Below are 26,182 nucleotides of genomic sequence, written 5' to 3'. Positions count from 1 at the left end.
TCATGTATGCCAGTCCTCAAAATCCACATCCTTCATCTTAAAGAAGCATCCACACTATATTTCAACTTTACCCCCCCGCCCTCTCCGAAGCTAGCCCTCCACCACCACTGCACCCACTTTCATCTACTTATAAATATTGTCACCAGAGGGACTGAGTATGTGTCTTGTTCTTTTTTCTGTCCTTGGTCAATAATCTGCCACCCTCAAGACCACCCTCCCACCCGCACCACAAGGTCATGACTCAACCACTTACTCTGCAAAAGGCACCGGCTTACATGTCTGCCACTCTACTGTGTATTGCTTTCTAAGTTTCTGCTTGATTAACTACGTACTTAAAAAATACAAACATAAACACAAAACATGACTTCCTATCTGATTTCCAATGCCCTGGTAATTCTCTTTTCGGACATATAACTGAGCAAAGCAACCACTCATGCTGGGTCTTCTTTGAAGAGTTCAATGTATCAATGTAAAAAAAAAATGTTCAATAGATAAATAATGAGTTAAAACCACTTCTTTTGATTACGTTCCAAGAAGATCAAACGTTCTACTGTTGCATTCACCTGATATCCCCGGGGGCGTCTGGAAGGCTCTGAGATCTGGAACCCTGGATGCATAGTTGCCCGGTGCTGAATAATGAATCTTAGTTATTTTTAGGGTGAGCTATCCGTCCTGCATTTCTTGTGCAGGGGTGCTAGACGTTTGTTGGTGAGCTGCCCGAGTTGATTCACTGGTGCAGTATGCCTTCCTTGGGCCCAGGACTAATGTGAACCCAATACTGCTGGTAGGCAGGTAGGTTTGTTAATTGTAAGTCTTTGTTCTGTTTATGGTGGGAATTCGTCAATGTCTTTATCTCCTTCTTTTCAGGTGCGAAGGTCTTGATGCTGGCGTGCCGGATGGAGAGGCATGTTTCTAGGTAAGAGAAAGCGCAAAGCGCAGCGCCCTTATTGTCTTTTAAAGGTAACCTGTGTTTTCTTCTTCTTCTCCTCACTCGCCGCTGTGGTGCTGCGAGTGGATGAGAGCGCGATGAAAAACCGGCCTTGGAATCCGTTAAGGTAAGTACAGCGCTGTGCGGTTGTTTAATATGTCTCTTTTCCTTTGCAGATGTTGCTGTGGTGCTCCGGATGGAAACGTGGTGTAGCGCGATGGAATTCAGGTAAGACTGATGGAATTCGATGTTTTGGAAGCATGCGTTCTAATATTGTTTTTCCCTTTCTGGTTATTGCAGGTCGCAATGTTCGAACAGCAGCTGTGGTAGCGGTTCGCCGGAAGTCCTTAAGCTAGTACTCACAGGTGAGTGATGTTTCTTCTTCTCTCGGTTTCCACAGATTGCAGCCCAGTTGAGATGCTGAGTGCTGGATGGTGATTTAGGTAAAACAGAATAATCTTGTTCTTGTTCTTGCAGGATTACAGGAAGATGCTGAAGACCAGGAGATGGACACAGTGAGCATCACACTGCTGGTGGCAGAATAACACGAAGCGTGTTCTGCAGTCTGGGTGTGGTTTATATAGCCCAGGTAAAGTAGTACCAGGGAGAGTAGTTCCAGACCTGCTACACCCAAAACACTAGACCGCATGGCTTGGTTCTTAGAACTAGACTGTGTGGGTGCTTCCATGTTGGATTTAAAGGCCCATGTACATAAATGGGACCTAGTTTGAACAGCCCTTCCTTCCAACATATGAGCCTGGTGCCAAAGGCGCCAGGACTGGCTCCAGGAGCCCTTTTGAAGTGGTTTTAAGGCCCTCAGGGTTCTGGTGGGAGCCTGCTTGTGGCAGAACTTGTGCCCCCTCACAGTGGTCATGACAGCACTCCCCCCTAAGGCTTCTCTCATGGCATCCTTCCTGTCCGGTCCGGGTTTGTTGGATTTATCCAGGTGTAACGTGTATATGTTCACTTGGTTCCCAAGTTCTGTCTTGAGGCTGTACCCTTTCCATTCCACTAAATAGTATAGCTTAGATCTGGTACGTTTCGAATCCAGGATGTTTTTAACTTCAAATTCAAGCTCTCCATCAACTAGCACAACTAGGTTTTGGTGGTGTTAAGACTCGAGTTCCTGGCTGTACAGGTTTTACGAGTGACACATGGAACACCGGATCAATTTTCATGGTTGGTGGTAAGGCTAACTTGACGGCCACCGGATTTATGACCGATTTGATGGTATAGGGTCCTAGATACCTTGGATGAAAGGTCTAGCTTTCGATGCCGGTCCGATAAATTTTTTTGTCTGTCTTTGGCTTGCAGTAAATGTTCATTTGCCCTTTTGAAGGCTTGGGTTATGCTTGTGTGTAGAGTCTTTACCGCTGGCATTTCCAAGGTCGTGGGGAGTCTAGTTCAGAGGTACGTGGATGTCTTCCGTATATTGTGTAGAACAGGCTCGGTCCCATGCTGGTGTGTATGGAGTTATTGTATGCGTATTCCGCTATCCATAACAAGTCTTTCCAATTCTCTTCCACTTGAAGCAGCATGCAACGTAGATACTGTTCTAATGTCTGGTTTGTTCTTTCTGTTTATCCATCCATTTGGGGGTGATGGCTAGTGGATAATCGAACACCGATTTGTGCCATGGTACAACATTTCCTCCAGAAGTTGGATACAAATTGGCTTCCACGATCTGAGAGTAGGACTGAGGGGAAACCATGCAGTTTTATAATCTGTTCAAGAAATGCCTTTGCCAGACCGGTAGTGTTAGGAAGTCCTTTGAATGGAATGAAATGTGCCATTTTAGAGGACAGGTCTACAACCAGCAGAATGGTATTAAAATCTTGACAGGGAAGTAAGTCCGTAATAAAATCAAGAGAAAGAGTATACCAGGGAGCCGGTGGAATATCCAGTGGTTGTAGGAGGCCAGCTGATTTCTGTTTTTGTGATTTATTCTGTGCACATATCCCACAGGATAGACCGAATCGAGAAATGTCCTTACGCCAGGTTGGCCACCAATAATTCCGTTTAACCTTGGCTAGAGTCTTAGCAATTCTGGGATGGCCTTCGATCAGGGAATCGTGATAACCAGACATAACCAATTCTTGCAGATCTTTACTTGGTAGATATAGTCGTTCCCTGAGGTAGGGTAATCCATCCAGAACCGTGTGATGTTCATTTTGGGAATTCCATTTCTGCAAGATCTCGGGGTTCATTAAGGTTGGAATCTGATCTTGAAGTTCACTCAGAGTCAATGTGGTGGTGAGTCCCAGTAGTTTATCACTTGGGATGATGGCAACAGGGTCCAGGGTACTGTTTGTTTTCTCTTCAACACCCATACGAAACAAGGCATCGGCCTTCCCATTCCAAACTCCCGGTCGGTATGATATTATGTAAACGTATTCTGTGAAACAAAGAGCCCACCATAACTGTCGTGCCGATTGGGCATTTGCTGACTTTAGGTAGTGAAGGTTTTGGTGATCTGTGATTACTGTGATGGCATGTCTGGCACCTAATATATACTGCTGCCAGGCTTTGAAGGCTGATTTTATTGCCAACAATTATTTGTAATTGCATAGTTAAGTTCTGGTGGTGAGAATTTACATGACCAAAAGGTCACGGGGTGTAATTGGCCTGTCTCTGGATCTCTTTGAGAGAGACCTGCTCCCATAGCTATGCTGGAAGTTTCCACTACATAGGGGAGATCGGGGCGAGGATGTCGTAAAATTGGCGCAGAGGTGAATCTTTTCTTGAGTTCTTGAAAGGCCTGTTCTGCCTCTTCAGTCCATTGGAATTTTTTGTTGTTTTTTCTCAGTAACGATATGATTTGGTGGACTATCAGTGAGAAATCTGGAATAAATCGGCGATAAAAATTTTCAAAGCCGAGCATGCTTTGGGTTCCTTTAAGTGAATAATGTGACGGCCCATGATCTCTTTCAGAGGGGGACTACACCAGGATGTCGTCAATATAAACCAGGGCACAGACATCGATTAATTCCCATAATACATCATTCATGAAGTATTGGAACGCTGCGGGAGCGTTCACAGCCCAAAAGGCATTACCTGACATTCCTACAGGCCATACTTGGTGCGAAACGCGGTTTTCCATTCATCCCCTTTGTTAACACGTACAAAGTGGTATGCTCCTCTGAGGTCTAGTTTGGTGTAGATTCGGGCATCCTTGACTTGGTCCAACAGTTCCGGGATAAGGGCCAAAGGGTAGCGGTTTTTTACTGTGATTTGATTAAGTGCGCAGTAATCGATACAAGTCCTCAAATCTCCTTCCTTCTTGGGTACGAAGAATAAGGGATAGGCTGCCTGTGACTTTGACGGGCGGTTAAACCCATTAGCCAGGTATTGGTCCAGATAGGACTTCAAGTGGAGATTTTCGGTTTCCGTAAGTGCATAAATTCGACCACAAGGAACCTGTGCGCCAGGTATCAGGTCCATCTGACAGTCATAGGGCATATGTGGTGGTAATGTGTTAGCCTGTTCCTTCTGAAAAACATCTTGATAATCCCAATATTCTTTTGGTAAGGTGTCCATTCCATTAGTTACGCGATCCCCGATGCTATTCCTTGAACAGATTTCAGGTTTGGCTGTGGTATAGATTTCGGGTAGCAAGCGTGGGCACATTCCTCAGAAAAGGTCAGTCTCTTTGCACGCCAGTCTATGTGGGGATTTTAAGCTACTAACCATGGCATCCCTAAGATCAACCGGAACTGAGGAGCTTTGATGAGGTCAAACGTGATTGCTTCTTGATGTCCATTCTGACACAGAAGAGTTAATTCTGTTGTGCATTCGTTTACTGGTCCCTAAGCAATTTATGTACCATCAACAGTAGTTACCTTTTCAGTTGTTGGTTTTGTGCATAAGGGAAGTCCAGATCTCGATCTATGTAATTACCAACTGCTCCGCTGTCTATATATGCCTCTATGGCATGCATCCATGACGGTCGTTGGTGATTGATCAAGGTTACTGGTAGGGCGAAATGTGAGGCCTGTGACTGTTGGATTTAAAGGCCCATGTACATGAATGGGACTTAGTTTGAACAGCCCTTCCTTCCTACATATGAGCTTGGTGCCAAAGGCGCCAGGACTGGCTCCAGGAGCCCTTTTGCAGTGGTTTTAAGGCCCACAGGGTTCTGGTGGGAGCCTGCTTGTGGCACAACTTGTGCCCCCTCACAGTGGTCATGACATCTACCCACTGGGTGTCATTGTAATGTGTTAAAGATATTAGCGAATTAGGCTTGGCTGTGATATATTCTGGGGAAGCAATAATCAAAAGAATGCTTTAGGCAGCATTATTGCGCTCACCTCTAACCATAAGAGAAATCTTACCTTTGGCAAAGGTGCAACCTTTGGCCCTCCAGGTGATTTGGACTGCAACCTCCCACCAGCCCCAGCTAGCAGTCAATGTTGCGGGATCATGAGAGTCGTAGTCCAAAACATCTGCAGAGCTGACCATTCTTTGTAATGGTTGAGAAAAGTGGGTAGGCTACACCAATATGGTGCTCTCCAGATATACTGCTAACAGCTGCAAATGACAATTTTGATTTAGCTTCACTTAAATTTGGAGATGGCTATTTAGTTCATTATCACCCATGGAGGCAGTGACAACCAATATGGGCCCGGGGAATGCTGGGATTATCTGGCAATTCAAGCCTGTGTTAGTGTGTTTTGTTGCCGGAGCACCCCGCGGCCATTTTCCAAGTGTGCACCTTCTGCTCGCCCCACCATCTCCAGCCATTACCATTAAACCTGCTGTGAATGCCTGTCTCTCATCTTGCCGGCAAAGTGCCAGTGCCGCTTTCCCACTGTGCTGGAGCCTTCATTCTTCCCATGCCACAAACCCTTCACACATTCTTGCCCCTCTTGCCTTTGATGCAATAGCATCCCACACAACACGGTATATTGAGTGTGCGCACACCTACTTTGACTTCCTGAATCTGGTCTTTTTCTTTTTTTTCTTCTGTTGATCATTTTTCCAGCACCTAAGAATACTGAAGGCGATAATGGCCACAAGGGCAAATTGTTCCATGTGGTAATGGCCCACTTTCCAGTGGCAATGCCCTTGCTTTGCTTAGGGGATTACCGCAAGAGGATTGGCCATTACCACACGTTCTCGCCTCACTATGAATTAATATAGCATACTTCTGGTTTGCTAGGAGTATGTCAAAGTAACTCACATGGCACAACACTGTATGCCTTTCAGCTAATCTGTATCCGTACAATGCATTTACTCAGGGGGTTAGAACTGGAGGTGAACTCACAGGGATGGCTACCTGTTGGTGCTGTGGAATGAGTGCTTGTTAGCTGAAATGGTCTAATCTATTCTTACATTTGAGGTACACGGGATTTTGCATATCATTTATGAAACTCATCACATTTTTTAAGGTGTTTGATAAACACTCCCCATTGTTCCAAGCAGAATGCTGTTGGTAGGATCGAGTGTGCTTAGCATTATCTTTGGTGCATGCCAAAAATGTGAACATTAAAGAAATGAGTTGAAGTCTCCACTCACCTGTTTGAAGCTTAGTTCCCAGACTGTGGAAAGTCTGTTGAATGGACAAAGGAAGGGCAAAAAGAGGAGGTCCTCTATATACCCTTGTCACAGGATAATGAAGAAACGTTTAAGTGAGTTAGTGGGTGGAAGCTAAGGCCTGCATATTGTCCAGTTTGTGTGGAAAAATGCTCCAGAAAATCCTAAAATGATCAATATCAGATTACACAGCACTGGTGATTGCTAATGTTAATGTTAAAGGTATTTATATAGCGCACCGTCACCAATGCAGTTGGTCTCCAGGCGCTCAGGCAGATCTGCAAACAAGGAGGTGGGGTTGGGTTAGTGGATGAAGAGGGCGTAGGAAAGTGAGAAGGTGGTGTCCTGTTGGCAGCTTCAGTTAGGTTTCCACTGTGCGCTGAGCTTGTGTGTGGATATGGTATCAACGCAAGTCCTCATGCGCTGTTATAAGGGTCAACTGGGTGCGTGGTTGGTTTTGTTCTTGAGAATTGTCTGTTTTGATTATCTTATCTTAATAGTACTTCTAAAGCTAAGCGCATGCCCGAAGGCCTGATACAGCTGTACATAAAATACCTGATCTGCAAAACAAAGACACTTTTCTCAAAGGAGCACACAATATGCTTTCCTGCTAGTTTAAATGCCCAGCATGCATTGCTCCATGGCTCAGAACTCAAGGTCATTTTCCAGGGTTGGCTTTATCGGGGTGCTCTGAAATATGTACTTGTTAGCTGAAATGGCCTGTTCTACTCTTACATTTCATTTTTGAAATTATTAATTAGCTCTCAATTGAAAATCTAGCACGGTTAGACAAAATCAAGGGTTATTTCTGGCGTAATATATTTGGACCCCCGCCATCAAGTCCAATACAGTACATCAGAGTGGAATTGGGATTTACGTCACTTAAAGGTTCTTCAACAAAGAGGACTCCTCTCTTTGAAGGCTATTTGTCATCCGTCTAGTCCTATGTTACCTATAATAGGTGAAACCGTGAATGAAGTTATGAATATAGACTGTGCTGATAAATAGGATGCCATGTTTAGCAATGCATACACTGATTTAAACTGGTCAATATCTCGTTCTTATTGTGGTCGATACAACATCATTAAAACTGCATTAAAAAAATTTGAGAAAACAGATTGGGATTTCTTTTTTACATATATGAGTAGCCTCCACAATTATGTCAATTTGGAAGGTACTATCCATATATATCGCAGCCCCCAAAGGTATCTGATACGTTGTCCTGACACAAAAGTTCTCAGATTTCGGCTGCAGATGAGATCTAATCAACTGCCAGTTAGGGCAACTCTTGGTGCCCAATGGCAACTGACCAAATATCAACGTTATTGCCGGATTTGTAATGAAGTGGGAAATCTAGAGACAGTCCGTCACATTCTTACAGAGTGCCCAGTTTTATTATCTGTATATGGGTGTATGTATGCACGATTTGTCCATAAGTATGAAACCATTTCATCTTTACAGTTTTGGCACTATTGTTTAAATACGCAGACGGAGTCTGTTAAAATTGCCCTCTATTAAGTGTGGTAGAAACACGTTTTATCATCAAGTGGTGATCCACACCTCCAGTATTGTCATGCATAGAGCACTTTAAATACAGGACTTCTTGGTCAGTATAAAAAGCGTATAAAGACGGAATTGAGCAACACTGAGTTTGAATATGAGTGCCATTGGTATATGTAATCATTATTGTTGGTATCTATACACTACCTATGTAAGCGATTTAGCAAGCTTGATATTAAGTGAATTCATTATACTGTGCAGTTATTAGTATAGTTAACTACGAATAGGAAATTATTGTATGTACTGTAGAATTTTATGAAACGTAATTGTAGATGACTGATTAATTGAATGTATGATTATTGGTATGGACTTTGTATAATGTTATGACAGTTATGTTGTAACAGTTGTAAAGGTTCTTTCAACTATAAACAACTATAACAGTAAAATTAAATTATACATTTGTGGCCATATCACACAATCACACAAACACATGATTGAAACAGTATTAGTAAAGTAGAAGAGTTGTTTAATACATGTTTTAAACCTACCACCACAACTTTGATGGTGTTTAATAAACGTGTTCTAATCTTCAATCAGACTGAAGCATCTATGTTGTGATCTGCATTCTCTGGTGTTTGCGGCGTGTGTTGTTCAGGTTTTGTATAATATAGCAGGGCTGCATATCATAAAACCATTTTTCGTAGATTGAACAGCAATGTGTGTTTTTTGTATTTAACTGCACACCCCATTGTGATGTTCAGTGGCTCGGAGTTGGAGGTGCATTTTTAGGAATAGCTACTGGGGTTTGCGATGGTCTGTTTTTTTTTGTTCAAAAGGCTACCTCTATTCTAACATTTAAGTCAGAAGGTGTTTTTCATACCTTTTGTGTGACCATCACTACTTTAACAGCGTCGGGCAAACATGTCCCAGTGCTCCGAGAACAATGACAGATGTCGCCATGCTGAGGCTCTCCGAGGAGGTCAGTCTGCTCGCTGGCTTTATTCCTGAGAGGTGTTTTTCTTGGGTTGATGAAGCTGTCTTTAAAATATCCTACTCTCCAAAACAAATACTTTCCTACAAGGAATCAAAATGTATGCTTTCTAATCTTTTGCATATTCACAATACATTGCTCAGTTGTTTAGAAGTGGTGCAGAACTTCCAGGGATGGCTACTGGATGCTGCTGTTGTATGTGTCCCTTTCAGTTTAAATGGCCTATTCTCTTCTCACAATTCAGGCTTCTCTTTTTTTCTTTCTACGTTTTAAATCCACTATAACTTTGACAGTGTTTTGTAAAGCTACACTAATGCTACAAATGCAAACCTTTCAAGTGTCACCCCACTGATTCATGTTGGACAGGCCTTGTTTGTCCCATGGTGTGCTGGGACATGTAGTCCTATATTTGGAGAAACAAAAAAGAAAAACCTGGTCTTACCATGTGATGAAAAAATCGGGGCTGCAACTGGGAAACAAGGCAGCTGTGCTGATGAGACCACGTTCAGTTGAAATGTGTATGTGATTGTGTTCCTGGCATCAGTGTATTTTTATAGGACAACATATCAGATGGCTGCAAAGTAGCCTACACCTGTAGAGCAAAGACACCTTTCTCACATGTTAATTTATGTTATGCTATGGTGATTTGTACCACGCACCACTACCACCCAGGGGCAGTCTCCAGGGGTTCATGTGGCTCTGCAAGAGAGAGGTGTGGGGGGTTAGTTGGATAGGGTGAGAGGATAGATTCAGAACCAGGAGGAACTGGCTTCTGTGAATGGTGTTTTGCAAGTGATAGTATTGTGAGAGGCCTTGTGCACTGTAACCGTGTAGGTATGATTCAGTGCCTCGGTGTGTGGTAGTGTTTTGTGTTGTTGTTAGTGTGTTGTGTGGGTTATGATGGGTTGATTGTGTGCACCGGTTAGATAGTGTCCACAAGGCATCCAGGGTCACAGGTGGTCATAGCTGTAAGATGATCCGGAATCTTGATGTGTAGTTGCATTGTTTTGGGGGTTTGGACTATATGGGTGGTTCACTCTAGGTGTGGACATAGTAATGGTTCTCTATTTGTTTATGTGGATTGTGGCTAGTCCAGGTCTGGTGTAGTGGAGTCAGTTATGTAAGATAGAGCAGGAAGGGAAAGTGGGTTAGTAAAGTCAGCCAGTTTGTTGGAGGATAATGAGCTAGGTTTCTCCTCCGGTTTGCATGACCACACTACATTGCTCAGTGGCTCAGAACTGGAGGTGAACTTTAGGAGAGTCTACTGAGTTGCACTGTGGTGTGTGGGATTGTTAGCTGGAGTTACCTACTCTTCTCCTACTATGAGTATGTCAGCAGTAAGCAAACCGGGGTGAGTCCAATTTACTCAGTAACATATTTGTAAACATGTAATTCAATGTTTCTCATAGCAACTCCTTTTTGAGTAAACACTAATCTCTTTAGTGCAGAACCTTGACCATGATCCATGATACAGATGTAAATACAGGGATAATTCTAAATACACATAATTATGTACTGAAAAAAGAATTGAATCAGCTCTGCAGGGAGTAGGTTTGAAGATTGTGGTGGTTAGTTCTATATTACATGCAATATTTCTGAAATGCATGATTTCTCCAGCAACACATTTTAATATTATATACAATTATATGTAAGAGTTCCACTAAAAGTAACTGTAGGCAGCATAGATCAGTGGTCATATTAGTATATTTACATTTAATTCACCCACTTCATTAAAAAAACGAATATCATAACTTTGTCCGATGCAATGACACCCATTGTCGCTTGTGTACAGGCGCGTTGTAAATTACTTATCATATCATTCTCTGTGAAGATCTGGTCAGGGGAAAAGCAATCTTATGAAAGGGCCTGATTTAGAGTGTGTGGGATTTAAAATCCACCAGTATTGCGCTAGTGGATAGGACTTCCTTTTAAGTTTGCACTGCATTGACTTTACACCAGGAATCTGCAGGTGGAAAGCTGGTGAAAAAAATGCAGGTCCCCACAATGGGACAAGTGGAATATCTGCCAGATTACCAGTGCCTGATTCCCGGTGGTAAACCAATACAGTGAAAATTTAAAATAAAGCCACTTCTGCCGGTCAGATTTTAAATCAAACACACACTAAGTTGGGACAGAAATGAGTATTTTTGATAGATAATATGCTATAGGCTATCAGACCTACTAAAAAGGCTTTATTGTAATCACCATTTTTTATTTTAGCTAAAACTGTTTGGGCCTGATTAGGAACATGGCTGTATTACCTGTAATTCCACCAAACTCATTTACCATTACAGCATGTGGTAAATTATGGGTACTGTGAGGAACCTGAGGGTGTCCTCACTTCTTTCGCCCCATCATCCTCTACTCAGGTGGCCAGGGAAGGGCCATCGCTCTGGGATACCAACCCTGGGGATGGAGATGCGAGGGAGGACCACCTGGGTAGGGGAGACTTGGGAATGGCAGGAGGATGTCCTTGGTGAGAAACAGTATCGCCCATTTCCATTCCATGAAGAACCCTTGCTCCCATCTGCATTTGTGGGATATTGCTCTCCTTTTCCCTCTGCCCAGGAAAACATCAAAGGACATTCAAAATTTGAGAACCTTAGAAGGAGGACGAAGAAGCGGAGGTCTGCAGGGTAGACAGGGTATCCCCATTTCTCTTATGAGAACCAACCTCCCCCTCCCCCTTCCTTTAGGGGCTATTGCAAAACATCTCCACTTATTTCCCCTCATCCAATCCACAATAGTACTGGGATGAGGAAGAGGCAACTAGGAGTAGTGAACAGTAGTGAAACATTTCAACACTCTTGTACTGAGGTGAGGAAGATGCCTGTAGAGTGTTTTCAAGGTCAGGCATGTCTCAAGTATTCCACTAATTGCAGCCAGGCAATTACAATTTGGGACTCATGCATGCAACCTGCCAAGTGGTTGCAGGTGTATAAAAAGGGCAGAGACCAGCAGCAAGAAGACAACCTGCAGGGAATCCTGTATGCGAGGAGGCCGCCGAGGTGGGTCCTGCAGGAGAGCCAGGACACCGGCAGACAACCTCAAGAAACTGTGGATCCAAGAGCAAAGCAGGCCGTGAGAAGGCCACAGGTGTGGGAGTCTCATTGGTTGGAGGTTCGCAGCCGATACTGCAGAAGCAGAAGAAAGAAGCAAAGTGCACGACAGCGCATGCATAGATAGAACGGAGATGCCGGCGAGAGATGGAGAGAGACTAAAGTGCGAGCAGGGCTTGCACTGGAAGAAACAGGTGTCGGCGGAGATGAAACAGAAAGCACAGCTGCCCGGGGGAGAAACCAGGGACCGGTGAGGGCGAGGGAAGATCACTCAAACTAGGGAGATCCTGGGTGCTGTGGGGAAACCCAAATGAACTGCCGAATGAATGAAAAAGCATGCACAAGTTGAAATAAACCCAAAGTAACAGGTTGAGAGCCAAATAAAGACAATATAAGGTGCAAGTGGCAGATTAACAGATCACAGATATTGAATAGCGAACTGAATGAAAGTATTTGGCAAAACTATGACCCAATGTTAAGTGTTTGCGAAATTCATGTACTGCCTATTGGAAAAGTATGCACAAGTCATACAAAACACAGAAAGATCAAGTATGGAAGATTGCAAGAGAGCCTGAAAGCAAGGTGGTGAAGGAACAAAACCACCACAGTGTGACCTATATGTGAAAATACATTGTGGCAAGGCCAAAGACTGGCATAAGAAGAAACACATTGTGGCAATGCCAAAAGGCTGATAAGGAGAAGCTAAGTGAGTGTGAACCATCACACAGGTACAGATACAGAACAACCTGTGTGGGCTAGAGAGCTTAGGGTTCCTGGTTGCGCAAACTGTAATGGGTCAACCATGTGGTCTGACAGCTGCACCTAGACTGGGAAACCCCAATTATGAAAGCCAAAGAGGTTGCTAAAGTGAAACAAAGAAGGCAATCTGATGAAACTATGAAGAAACCAGAAGGAGTGAGAAGTTGATTAGGAGTTATTTTTTAACATTGAAAGATTGAGAACCAGTTTAAGTAGACTGTCTTGAATTTGGGGAAGAGAACACCAAGACGTTGTCAAATTATCTTGCTCTTGGGGAAGGGAATCCTGAGGTTTTTCGAAGCTGTCTTGAACTTGGGGAAGGGATCCCCAAGACTTTGTGGAACTGTCGTGAACCTGGGAAAGGGAACCACAAGGGTTTGTAGAACTGTCTTGAACTTGGGGAAGGGAACCCCGAGATTTTGTCAAACTGTCTTAAGCTTGGGGAATGGTACCCCGAGGATTTGTTGAACTGTCTTTAACTTGGGAAAGGGAATCCCAAGACCTTTGTGGAACTAGTTTGAACTTGGATAAGGGGAGCTGAAAAGTAAGCCAGGAGCTTGAAGAAGCTCTGTACTTAATTTTGAACAATATTGACCTCATTACGAGTTGGGCGGTAGCCCTTAAATGCAGTGGTAACGCTATTACTGATGTAATGAAGGGATGGCCCAATCATGAGTTTGGCAGAAAGTTTGAGTTTTACATCCAGCTTTTTGCTGGAGGTAAGAATCTCCACTTTCTGCGCTTTTTCGGCAATTCCTGGCGCTATCACCACTAGCACTATTACTGCTGGCTGTAATAGTGCTATAAATCCCCATAGAGTCCTATGAACTCTTTAAAAAATGGGGATTTACTGCTTTACCACTACTTGGGATCCGGCACAAATTGCACTGAACCGAGTTACGCTATTTGCATTGCTAGAGCCCAATTTCTTTTGTTGCTAGATATCCCTGCACATTATTTAGCTTTAGTTGTGAGGCCAAGTACAGGTTTGGACACAAACAGCCTTTTAAGTTCAACTTTCTGACCCAGGCTTTCCTTAGTTTCTTTAGGTAGGCAAATCCCACATTACTATAGGGCGAGTTAGAACTTCAACCATCCTGACATTTAAGTTAATAAAACAATTCTGTTTGAATTTTGAATCTGTTCGCTGTGTCTTGCTTCATGACGCCTTTACAGTACCCAGAAAGGTCAGATTGATTCCAAAGTCACGCAGACCTATTTGTTATTTCCCATTTTGTAGGCCCATCGGATCTCATGGGGTTCAGTACTTACCATATGTGGTCAATAGGGCATGCAGTACAGCTTTTATGTGGAGGCAATTACCTCCAAGGAATATCAGGTTTAAAAAGAGTTGTGGTAACAAAACTTGATATTTGGCTGAGTGGTAGAAATATACAGGATTGAATGATACCAGATGCTTCTCCCCTACCACCAGACCCTTCATTTTTGTAGTCAACCTTGTTGTTCCAAAGTCTCTGGATAGAGCGGATAGTGTGCATAGGGGGGAGGGGACTACATTCCAATCAAAGACCAAATAGATAATTCAGACCCACTCCTATTGCTTGTATCCCTGCCTTCCACCCCCTCTACAATGAAAGCCATTCTCCTGCTAACATTAAACACTGCTGTGCAGAGCTAATATAGAACATGAAGAGTATTAATGGCACAAGGTAAAAGTTTCTTGTCTTGAGACTGAGCACACATTCTGTGAGGAGGCATATGGCAGAAAATAGCCCTCCAATTGGATAACTGGGTTAAGAAGACCCCAATAATATTACCACCCAGAGACAAACAGAGAAGTTTGCCGAGTTTATGCCGTCTGGGTGCCCTCTGGTTTTTTTTTTCTTTTTAATTCTATGTGATAATAATTAAATAATTTTGCAAACTATTATATACACATACCATAATACATTTCATTTATACATATAAATATAAAATAATAAGAACACAATATTTCCATCTCTAGCAGCTAAAGGGTCATCAGGAGTCGGTGGAGCAGTAAAAATGCAGTGCTAACGCTATTATCACTGCATTACCACTCTGCCCAATCCCGAGTTTGGGCGAAAGTGGGAGGTTTACCTCCCGAAGTTGCACCTAAATTGAGCCTGTCTGTGCTCATGCTTGCGCACTCTGTGCCGTGGACTGATGATGCCACTGCTCGTATTACATGAACAAAACAGAAGCTATTAGCTATGGCCCCTCTTAATACGGTTCTACCAACCCATGACTCCTTGACAACACCATCTCAGAGAGTCCTTCCGAATACATTGATGGGACTCCTCCGTAATGCCTGCTCCCTGGTAAAATATGTGGCTTCTCGTTATGACCTCCTTGCTGACTTAACCCCGGATGTACTTTGCATTACCGAAACCTGGTTGAGTGATGCATCTGGCCCTGCGGTGGTTCAGCTTCTCCCTTATTCATATAATATTCTCTGATTGGACCGGCCATCAACTCACCCAGGCAGATGTATTGCTATTATTTTTACAACTCTGTTGGGTGCTACTATTGTGCCATTAACTCCCTCAATTAAAATGGAAACAATTCTAATAAAAAGTCCCATCTTTGTCTCGTCCAGCCTCCATATTTTGGTGGTATACCGCCCCCCTGGAACATATAATCTTTTCTGTGACCAACTCTTAGAACTTGTCATAGATCTTGAACTGAAATTTTTGCACCTGATAATCACAGGTGATTTTAATCTTCATTTTAATGCCCCTCTAACCACCTCCATTAAACATTTTTTTGAAGCCATGAAGGACTTGGGCTGGGTCAATTGGTCACCGCCCCCACTCACTCAGTTGGCAATACACTTGATCTAGTTTTTGCCAGGGTTCCTCTGGTCTCTACCTGCCCACCTTTTCCCATTATATGATCTGATCATATGGTTGTTCCTTTTCTTATACAGGCCCACACTCCTCGCGCTCTCAACCTTTCCTGTGACACCATAAACGTCTCTGTGCTGACTAAAATCATTGGCCTGGTGGCCGATACACTAGCTCCACTAACACTTTGCAAACTGGTGGGCCGGCCTTCCCAGCCCTGGTTCACTGACGAGCTGAAAACTCTGCAGCTTTTGAAACGGCAGGCTGAGCGGAAATGGCAGCTCACCTAATCCTCCTGTGTTAAAATAGAATTCTCCCAGGATTGCAAATTCTATCACCTAGTGATTCACCTGATCAAATGTACCCAGAAGGTTGAAAAGGCCATTCATCAGCCCAGAGAACTGTTTTCATTAGTACAGTCACTAGCCTCCCCTCCTGAGATTGCATTAAAGGTGACTCACTCCCAGACTTTTTGAGATGCCTTAGCTAACTTCTTCATCACTAAAGTCAATAACATTTATGAGCAGATTCATCTATCTAGTTTCCCTTCTCATAGGAGAGAGGTTACAACCTCTATGTCTGAACACAGTTGATTTACATTTCTGACCTTTTCTATTCAAGATGTGGAAGCAGCAATTAGATGACTCAAATCTGCCTCTCCTTCAGATGCGATCCCCCTTAGCACCCGCTCCACATATTTCCACCTGGTTTACGGAAGCAGTTAATGATTCCTGCTGGACAGGCTCTATTCCCTCTGAGCTCAAACAATCGATAGTCATCCCCCACTTGAAAAAAACCTCTGTGGATCCTTCTGTACCCACCAATTTCTTTCCCATTTCGCTTCTGCCTTTCTTTATGAAGCTGTTGGAGTTCTTGGTCTCTCCCCTTCTCACTACTTTTTTGGAGCATTCCTTCTTTTTGAATCTGTTTCAATCGAGTTACCGTCCTGGTTGAGCGATGGAAAGCGTGCTGGTCTCAGTGCATGACAACCTCTCCTTGCTGGCCGACAAAGGAGGGCGCGTGCCCTGATTATACTGGATCTATCAGCGGCATTTGATACAGTTGACCATCAGGTGCTGCTCGATCGCCTTGCACTTGCCGGCCTCTCTGGTCAGGTTCTGACTTGGTTCACCTCTTTTTTGGCAGACTGCAGTCAGACACTGGTGCTTTCCTCATTTCTTTCTGCAGCTTCTTCTCTACTCTGTGGGGTCCCTAAAGGCTCTGCTTTGTCACCATCACTCTTTAACATCTATATTCTGCCTCTAGTTTTGCTCATCCACTCCATTGGCTTCAGGTGTTACTCCTATGCTGATGATACTCAAATCATTGTCCGGCTTGACTCCACTCAGCCGGGCACAGCATCTCAGCTTAGGGGTTGCCTGTTAGCAGTGGGTAGGTGGCCTTCTGGCCTGTAGAGCTGGGTCCCTGCCCAACAGCTGGTTACACTCTGTCTCTATATATGTATTAATGCCCCTAATTCCGTTTCTGTACCATCTGATACAGTTACAAGACAGGGTACTCTCCAAATGGCCGCCCATTTGAATAGTTTAAAGACGCCCAATCCCATTTCAAGTTAAGCAAAGCATGATCACTTAATGGTTTGTCGATTATTACAAATTCACATATCTTATCATAAAAATCGATGCTAACATACACATAATCCAGGGTGCTTTCTTTATAGCCCATGTGCCATGTAGGGCACCCTGGCATGTCACCTCTAGTATGGCCATTTAACATTAACAGAGCCAAAGATATCATACACTTATAACATTTAATCTCTTGCTCGTTCCTATTACGGAGAATGAAAGATGTAAGTGGAATACCCAGGCTAGTTTGCCAATCTAGATCAGTCATGTTGTTTCATCGTGCCACAATGCGCAATTGAAATCACCAATAACTATTGCATTGTTTGAGACCAGGTTCTAACCGTTTATGTTAAAAGGGACATTGGACCCGATTCATGGAATACTTTGCGGGTAGAATAGGGACTTTGCAGGCCTTTCAGCGTGCAAAACCCCCCTTTGTCGATTCATGGAATCGACTTTGATGGACTTTTATGGACCTTGCAGGGACTCAGAGCTGGTCTGGCACGTCTCTGCATGCACTCAAGCGCATTGCGCTAGACTCCTCGCACAGCATGGGTGGGGCCTCCTTAGAGATACAAATATGGGGTGGAATATGCATATGCCCCATTATCGATGCAGAATGAGGAATAATGTGGGTGTATTGAGGGACCAGACACGAGAAGCAATGGCACGTCCAATCCACTGCAAACCCAAATTAATTAATGGATTCCAACGCGCAAGCTTACATCAGGAAAAGTCACACGCAAACCCTGTGATCCACCGCCACAAGCTAGCAGGCGTAAAGTTCAACATGCAAGGGATCCAATGTGTATGAAGCATGCAATGCACACCATATGAATGTTGCACAGCCATGATGAACGCTGCAATAGTGGGAGCCATTGTCCATGGACACCGAAGGAGGAGGAGGTGACCCAGGCCCCAAATTTTTGCTGCATGCACCATGCTGTTTGGAATGCCTGATGACCATGTGTATGCCAGGTACTGGTTCCCACCTCATATCATCCTAGACCTTGTCAGGGAGTAGGATCAAGACTTAGCCTCACCCACTGTCTGCTCCCAGGCCCATACCGCCGTGAAAAGTTTCTGACAGCACTACATTTAATTGCCACTGGCTACTTACAGCGTACCACTGCCATATTTGGTCAGATATCACAGGCCACACAATCACTCTGTCTGCACCATGTCTTGGCCTGCATAACATTTTGTGCATGTCTGTGTAGGCACCTATATATGCCGAGAAAACTGGAGGAAAGGCAGAGAGTGTGCCTGGATTTCTAAGCGGTTGCACACTTTCCACGTGCATCGACTGTACACATGTTGCGCTACGGCCCCCCCGAATGACGAAACACATATACTGCAATCTCAAGCACTGGCATTCCATCAACGTGCAGGTCATTTGTGACGCAAATGGAGTGATCATGCAAGTCAATGTGAATTGCCCTCGGAACACCCATGACAGCTACATTTACTGCCAGTCAACACTCTACCGGGCCCTGGAATCGGGAAAAAACACTTGGCTCATTGGTGAGAATGAACTAGCACACATTTGCATGCAAGCATGCATGCACATCACACACCGAACAACAGATCATTACAATAAATAAGTGTTGTAAGTGATTTCAACCCGGCACTCCACCTAAGTCAATGCCTAGCGTGTGATGTACAGCTGGAACCCTTAATTATATATTTGTGTCTATAAGTTCTTTTATTTCTGAATGATGTACCCTTATATCACACTATTTAATATTTATACAAGGATCACCATTGGGGTGATGTTACAATCAACAATCTCTTTAATCAGAAGGAGTATGTATAGGAAGAATAATGCAGCATAAAATAAAGCTTTGTGTGGGTTCAGTCAAATGCACTGTCCCTTTTTCCCCCTGCACACTACTCAATCCCCTCCCCAATATGCAGTATACAGAGATGGGAGGAGAGAAAACAGGTTTCAAGAAATTCAGAATTAAACAAATACAGTTCAATCCCAATTTCCCCCAGCAGAGAGAAACAGGAATGATTGCAAACAGATCAAATGCTTTTGAATGTGGCTTTGAATGAATGGTCAAAAATACTGAAAAATGGATTTAATTCACTTAATTGGATTCAAAACTAGTGGGAGCTGCTTTGTATAGTTTCAGATAAACACTAGCAATGATGATTGAATAACTAGCAGGTTGAAAACTGAATTCTGAGGTCGGATGCAAAGAACGGCTGTTTTGCACGTGATGAAATTGAGCCAAACGAAAAATTTGCGGCTAATTTTTCCACATGCGAGAAGCACGATTGCAGGAAAAGTAGAAGGAGTTGGGATGCGGTTTTGGATTCGTTGGAAAGCTGTCCCTTTCTAGCATACACGGTACGGAAGTTATGAAGGTTTTAGTAGAGGTTGGTTTTTCTCACAAAGAGTCAAGATTTTCAAATGAAAGATGCGCCTTTGAATTATAAACAGATTTTCTTTACACTAAGGAGTCTATGAAGCCACAAGCTACACGACAGCACAGCCACAATCCAGTGACGTCTCTGGATGGTTTCTACCTGCCGAGACGCTTGCCTTTCTTCAGCAATTATATTAGCGCAAAGATGATATTAACACTACTATTATGAAAGGACTATATGGATGAAAGAAAGATTCAGAAACAACAATGCAGTTCTGAATATGATAGAAGAGTTTGGATAGGATTACTTATGGATAAGATACTGGCTAGGGACAATTCTATACTATTATACTCACAACTACTGTTTGGAATGGGCCCGTCAGGGATCTGGTCAAAGGATTTCTGGACTGGAATTCTGCTAGCCCACCGGACAGGATTCAGGGCGCTCGGTTCTGCACTCAGCGTGGCACTCGGGAAACTGTACAGCCTCTGAACTGGATCTGACGGGTTGGTTCTGGGTTGCAGCTATCAGCTCTGTTCTACTGGTTTAGATCTCTGGATTCTAGCAAGAGTTCTCAGCGAGAAAGCAGAAACAGCACAGACAGGCTGTTCTTTTCGGTGTTCCCCTTGGAAGTCTGGGGTAAAATCAGGTTTTAAGATTTTAAAGGGCAAGCTGAGAAGGGTTCAGCTTTGGAATTGGGCCTCTCTACTTTCAAAGTTCTGAAGACTTGAATATGGGTTTCTCCAGAAAAAGTGCTTTGCCAATAATCAGTTGATGGGTGAATCTGTGTCTCTAGGTCCTAAGCTGTCTCTATTTATGTATTTCCCTAAGGGGTGGAAAGGTTGAATTATACTAGGCACACCCTCTAAGAATCCCATTGGTTAGAGTCTGTCCTCTCTCCTGATTTGAGAAGGAACTCTGGTGCCATGATGATGCTGAAACAAAAAAATCCTTTGTTTCTGTACAGTAAATCTATTTTTCACATAAAGCATATTTACAATATAACCAACTTGATAACAATACATATTTACATCACAGATTTAGAAGAGCAAGTATCCGTCCGAGTCCCATCTCAGTGAGAGCTTTAGTTCAGATTTGACCGTTTTTTGTGCTTTTGGTTGGGTACCCAGTGTCAGATTTGTCCACATTTTTCTACATATCTGCACATGATATCTGGGCATAATCCTGTGAAGTTTCATATTTCTAGCATCATCACAATTTCTACAAAATCACAATTTCTGTAGTCCTGTCTCTGAACATAGCACAGAGTCCAGAGTAGTTTCAAACTGTGAGCAGAATTTTCATGTTAACAACTCTATATTTTACAGATTTTTACAAATTTTGCACAGTTCTCTGTGAGTCTTTTTCAAAAAGATACTTTCTTGTGGTTTACAGATACACATATCTGTCTGGTCCTGCCCCCAAGGTTTTTCTGGGCCAAGAGCAATCCAGGCCTCTCTTCCTGCTGGCAGTATTTTCTGTTGACACTTGAATTTGCATTCCCATTCAGTCTGGGAAGCCTATTGTCTCTCCCCAGAGAAGCAGAGCAAAATCTCCTCCTCCTTTCATTAGCATCTAACTGAGAGTTCCTGGGCAGAGAGCAAAAGGAAGGCACCTTTGAGGCACGCTGTGGAATTTGCCTTTGTAGTTCTGTGGCTGGCATCAGTTCACTTTAAAACACTTCGTTTAAAATTGTCTTTGCTAAAATAAACTTAACATTTTCAAAAATAGACACACAGATCTCTAATTCCAGTGCTTCTCCTGACTTTGTGCTTATGGGGATTCCTTAGATAAGGTGATGGTTAACACCCAACAAGGATGTTTGATCTTTTCTGATGTTTGGGAACCACTATTTTGCAATTTCAACAGCCAAAGAAAAACAGATTTTAGAGCACTTCTGGGTTTTCCTGGCAATGAAGCACTGCCTTTTCAGGTAGTTCCATTTCACTCTGTGGGCAGCCCAATGACAGGATTTGGCAGCGTGGTCTCCTGTTCTACCACTGACACAGGCAAATAGATTGGCAGCCTATTTTTCCGGTTTCCCTGCACACTTCTCAGAGGTTTTTAGCGTGCATAGGGCTTTTTGCCGGCCATTCTGTTGTTTCTGGTGAAAGCAGCACACAGTGATGTCGCAGGGCAGAGCCTAGTGGGTCAATGCATCCCACAGTGTCAATAACAACCATGTACACATTTTAAGGGGACAGTGCCCACCCGCTATCACCGTTCATAATGACATCATACAGGAATCCTCCCACACCAGCTTTGGTAAGATATAATGCGGTACATGTGGCCACAAGGCGCATAGTGGAACACACATTGGGGGTGCATAGGTCATGTTTACGCTCCCTAGACCACTCTGGTGAGGTATTGCTATATGCCTCACCATCAGTTGCAAAATCATTGTCGCAACATGTGCACTGCACAATGTAGCCACACACTGTGGCGTACCAGTTCATATGTAGTAGGGACATCGCCCTCAGTCCCATGCACCACCCCTGCCCTTGGTTGACCAAAGGGCACAGGGAGAGGTTGAATGCAACCAGCTGGTGCAAACATACTTTACGTGAAAAGCTGACCCTGTGGAGTATATCCACTGTGTCCATAACAATACCCTGAGCATGTGTGTCTGGAAGAGGCAAACTCTGTGTGCCCACTAGACTTATTTTAACATGCACCAAACACCAACACAGTCATAGCAAATGGAAACAACAAAATCCATTATGTTGTCCGGAAGCACGTTCAGATCCCTGCCCCACCCTAATGAATCACATTGTGGAATGAACATTAACATGTGGGGAATGCACAAGGGTGGGCATAGAGGAAGGGGGGAATCATGAAGGTACATTACATGTACCTGGTGGGAGGTACATGTAATGTATAAGCAAAAAATATATATTCAAGAGAAAAGAACTGCTTACTTTGCAGAAGTATCACGTATAATACATTGTATGCACATGATATACAGAACATATGTATTTCACAGTAGGCCTCAATCCTCGCAGGCTGTGTTTGAAACACAAGACAGTGGGGCCCTTTCTCTTGCTTGACTATCACATCACAACCCAAAGGCATTGCAGGGAACATTGGCCCACCAGCTACTCCATCATCAGACAAGATCACCCATCCAAAGGTGGAGGTGTAGCGTTAATAGCCAAAGACGGCCTAACCATTAGAAAGATAGAGAAATCTATGACCAATAACAGCGACTACCTCCAACTCAAACTCAGCCTCTCTCCCCACTGCACCATTGCCATTCACCTTGTCTACCGCCTCCAGGTCCCATAGGCGACTTCAAGGCATCACTCATTTCTGACCCTACCCACTCTCTAGGCAGAACCCTGGATTGGATCGTCCAACATAACTGCCCTATCACCATCACGGGAAATACCCCCCACCCCATGGTCAGACCACCACATTATCTCTTTCAACATACGTACCTCAAACTCCTCTACCCCCTTCCCTCAGCCCTTGCCGCCAGCCCTTACCAGAAGCTCTCGCCAACTAACTAAAGAGAGATTATTACCCTACCTCCAAGGCCCAGCCTTCAGACGACCATTCTCCACTGATACAGAAGCCCTCGCACTCTCATACAAGGCTGCTATCAAATCAGCCGTTAACTCCATAGCCCCACTGAAACCCAGCAAACAGAAACCAACAAGTCACTCCAATACTTGGTTCACCCCGGACCTCCTCATAATCCGCACTGAAAAACGGACAGCCCTCACACTTAAGGCTCCTGCCTCTCTCCTACTCTCTACAACATCTTTACTCGCCCACTCTTCCTCATCCTTGACGCTATGGGTATCTCCTACACAAACTACGCGGACGATACCCAGATCCTCCTAACCCTCACTGGCAACTACGACACAGACTCCACTATGCTTAACAACATCTACAGCACCATCTAGGCCTGGATGGCAGCAAATGGACTATGCCTCAACTCTGACAAGACTGAACTTCTCCTGGTAGGCTCCCCTGACACACAGGTTCCCCCCTTCACAATTGATTCCATCAAAATCCCAGTATCAGACTCAGTCAAAACCCTCAGAGTCTACTTGGACTCTAACCCGTCCATGACCAGACAAGTCAGTGCTATAGCCTCCTCGGCAGCCTACCATTCCAAACTAATTAACACAGCCAGGTCATTTCTCTCCAAAGAGAGCTGCACAAATATAGCCAGAGCCATCACAGGCTCGAGGTTATACTACTGCAATGTGCTCTTCGTAGGAACCTCCACAAAAAATCTGGATAGACTTCAAATCATCCAGAACAACGATCTCTGCACAGCTCAAGGCATCTCCAAAAGAGAGCACATTAGTGCCGCCAGGAAAGTAGCCCACTGGCTCCCATTAAAAGAGAGAATCTTATTCAAAACTCTGACACTGACCCACAAGTGCATCCACCTCTCCGCACCTCAATACCTCTCACAAAGGATCCACCCCCCCACCTCCACAAGGCCAACCAGAACACCCTACTCCAACATGCTCTGTGTGCCCATGGTAAGAAGAACTAGAGCAGGCGGCTCCAGCTTCCCCTACCTCTCACCCTCACATTGGAATGCCCTACCTCCTACCCTCCGAGGCAAAGCCTCCCTCATAACATTTCACAAAGCCATGAAAACGGGACTTTTCACCTGAAGTACGCCATGACCTGCAGCTAAACTTGCTAAACCATATAAATGTACCATGCTCATATGTATATTACATGTACCCTATTGTTTTTGTTTTTAATCGTATAACCACTGTTCCCCGTGTGCCCTCCCCCAGTAACTAAGCTCCCTACAAGTAACAGCGCCTTGATGCCCAAGGGCTAGTGTGTGCTATACAAATGTAATAAATACATAAATAAATAAAATTCACATACACACACATTTAAATATATCAGGTTACAACTTTGTACGATTGGACAAGAATGCAAGCAGTCAAATGTAAGCAAATTGCGGGCCCCTTATTAGCTCCATGGTCCCTTTGCGGGTCCCGCTAAGGGCGGCTGGTAAAACCAGCCAGCCCTAGTGGGACCCGCTAATAGACCTCGGAATGCGGCAGTAGGGGGTTAACAGCACCTGCATCCTTACTGGTGCCACTAACCCCCTACCGCCATACTCGGAATGACCCCCAATGTCTGTCTGTTGTGAAGTTACCCTAGGATGTCCACAACAAAGCACACAATGCAAGCAACAAAGTCCTGACCACTGTAGCATGTGCCCCACTGAGTTCCATGCAACAAATGCATACAAGAACTCCCCAGTCACCCATCACCATGTGTCCCTGCACTCATGCACTCCGATCGACACACCTCAGGCAAATGCAGTTCTGTCACCCCACACAGTGTCACCTCTCCCACTCACAACACCTACACTGCCTGCCCCCCACAATGTCATGCAGTGAAGGACCAGGTACCACTTACCCCTTGTCCTTGTCAGGGGACATTGTGAACACACTGATCCAGCTTGAGTCAGAATGACACTGAGAAGACTCCCAAATAAAGATCACTGAGAGTTTGGAAGCCCAGGCTCCCCTTGGAAGCACTCCCAATACCATGAAATGGCATCCCCTGATTAACGTGGCATCAGGACAGTGCAGTAAACACTGGCAGGGGAGCCGATGATGGAAATTCCAAGATGATAGAATGCAAACATCTCATTAATTTCAGTGAAAACAAGATCGGACACAAGGCTGCTGGTCAACGAGGCAGCAGTCATACAAGAAGGCAGGGCACAGAGGCAACTGGCATAAAAGAGACAAGCAAACAGGAGAAAGGAATGAGGAAAGGTGGCCAAGGAAACTGCCACACAAAAGGGAGTAGGGAAGAGGCAAGAGGAAGGGAACGCAGAATTCACAGGGACAGGACTTAATGGGGACCAATGCCCTGGTTACTGAAGGGTGCGTTGAGATACACTGAGCAGCAGTCAACAAGTAGCAAAATATCTGCCAGTGTGTCATGCATGTAACATGTTCCCATGGCAAACAACAACACCAGGCCAATGGTGTGTGCTTGGTGTCTGTGGTGATGTGTCACCCCCCAAATTGCTTGCAATGATGTGCTGTGTGTGGGTTTGTCTTGGGACACCACACCCAGAAGGGGCAGAAGTACCAGGATGGGACTGCCAGTGTGGGTAGACATGACATGAACAGCTGAGTGAATGGGAAGCCACACGGCAGGCAACACACATGCAATACCTGCAACCAATCACTTACTAGACTCCCATCACCATGTGTCCCAACACACATGCAGCCGGACGGGTCACCCTCATGAACATTCACCAATGAACACCCTACAGTGACAGCCTCCCTCACAAGAATCCACCGCAAGCAGTTCCCCCTGAATGGCATCCACAACAGCAAGCTTGCAACCACCAGTCTATCGTCACCATGTGTACCCACACTCATGAAGCCAGACCTGCTCACATCAGTACAAGGAAACAAAAGATGCACCCCACACAGTGCCAGACTCCTTGCCACAAAAACTCAACAACTAGTGGCACCCTGCGTGCCTTTGATTTACCTGCACCAGGTACCCACCTGTCTGGCATCCACAGCATCCCACCTGAAACAACATTCTGAACTTGTAAAGACATGTGTTGCATCAATGTAAAGACACTGGACAACCATGTCAACTCCCGTATG

This window comes from Ambystoma mexicanum, chromosome 1p (assembly GCF_040938575.1).
Source record: "Ambystoma mexicanum isolate Mex_15411 chromosome 1p, UKY_AmexF1_1, whole genome shotgun sequence".
NCBI classification, from domain to species: domain Eukaryota; kingdom Metazoa; phylum Chordata; class Amphibia; order Caudata; family Ambystomatidae; genus Ambystoma; species Ambystoma mexicanum.
Note: the sequence above shows the minus strand (reverse complement) of the source record.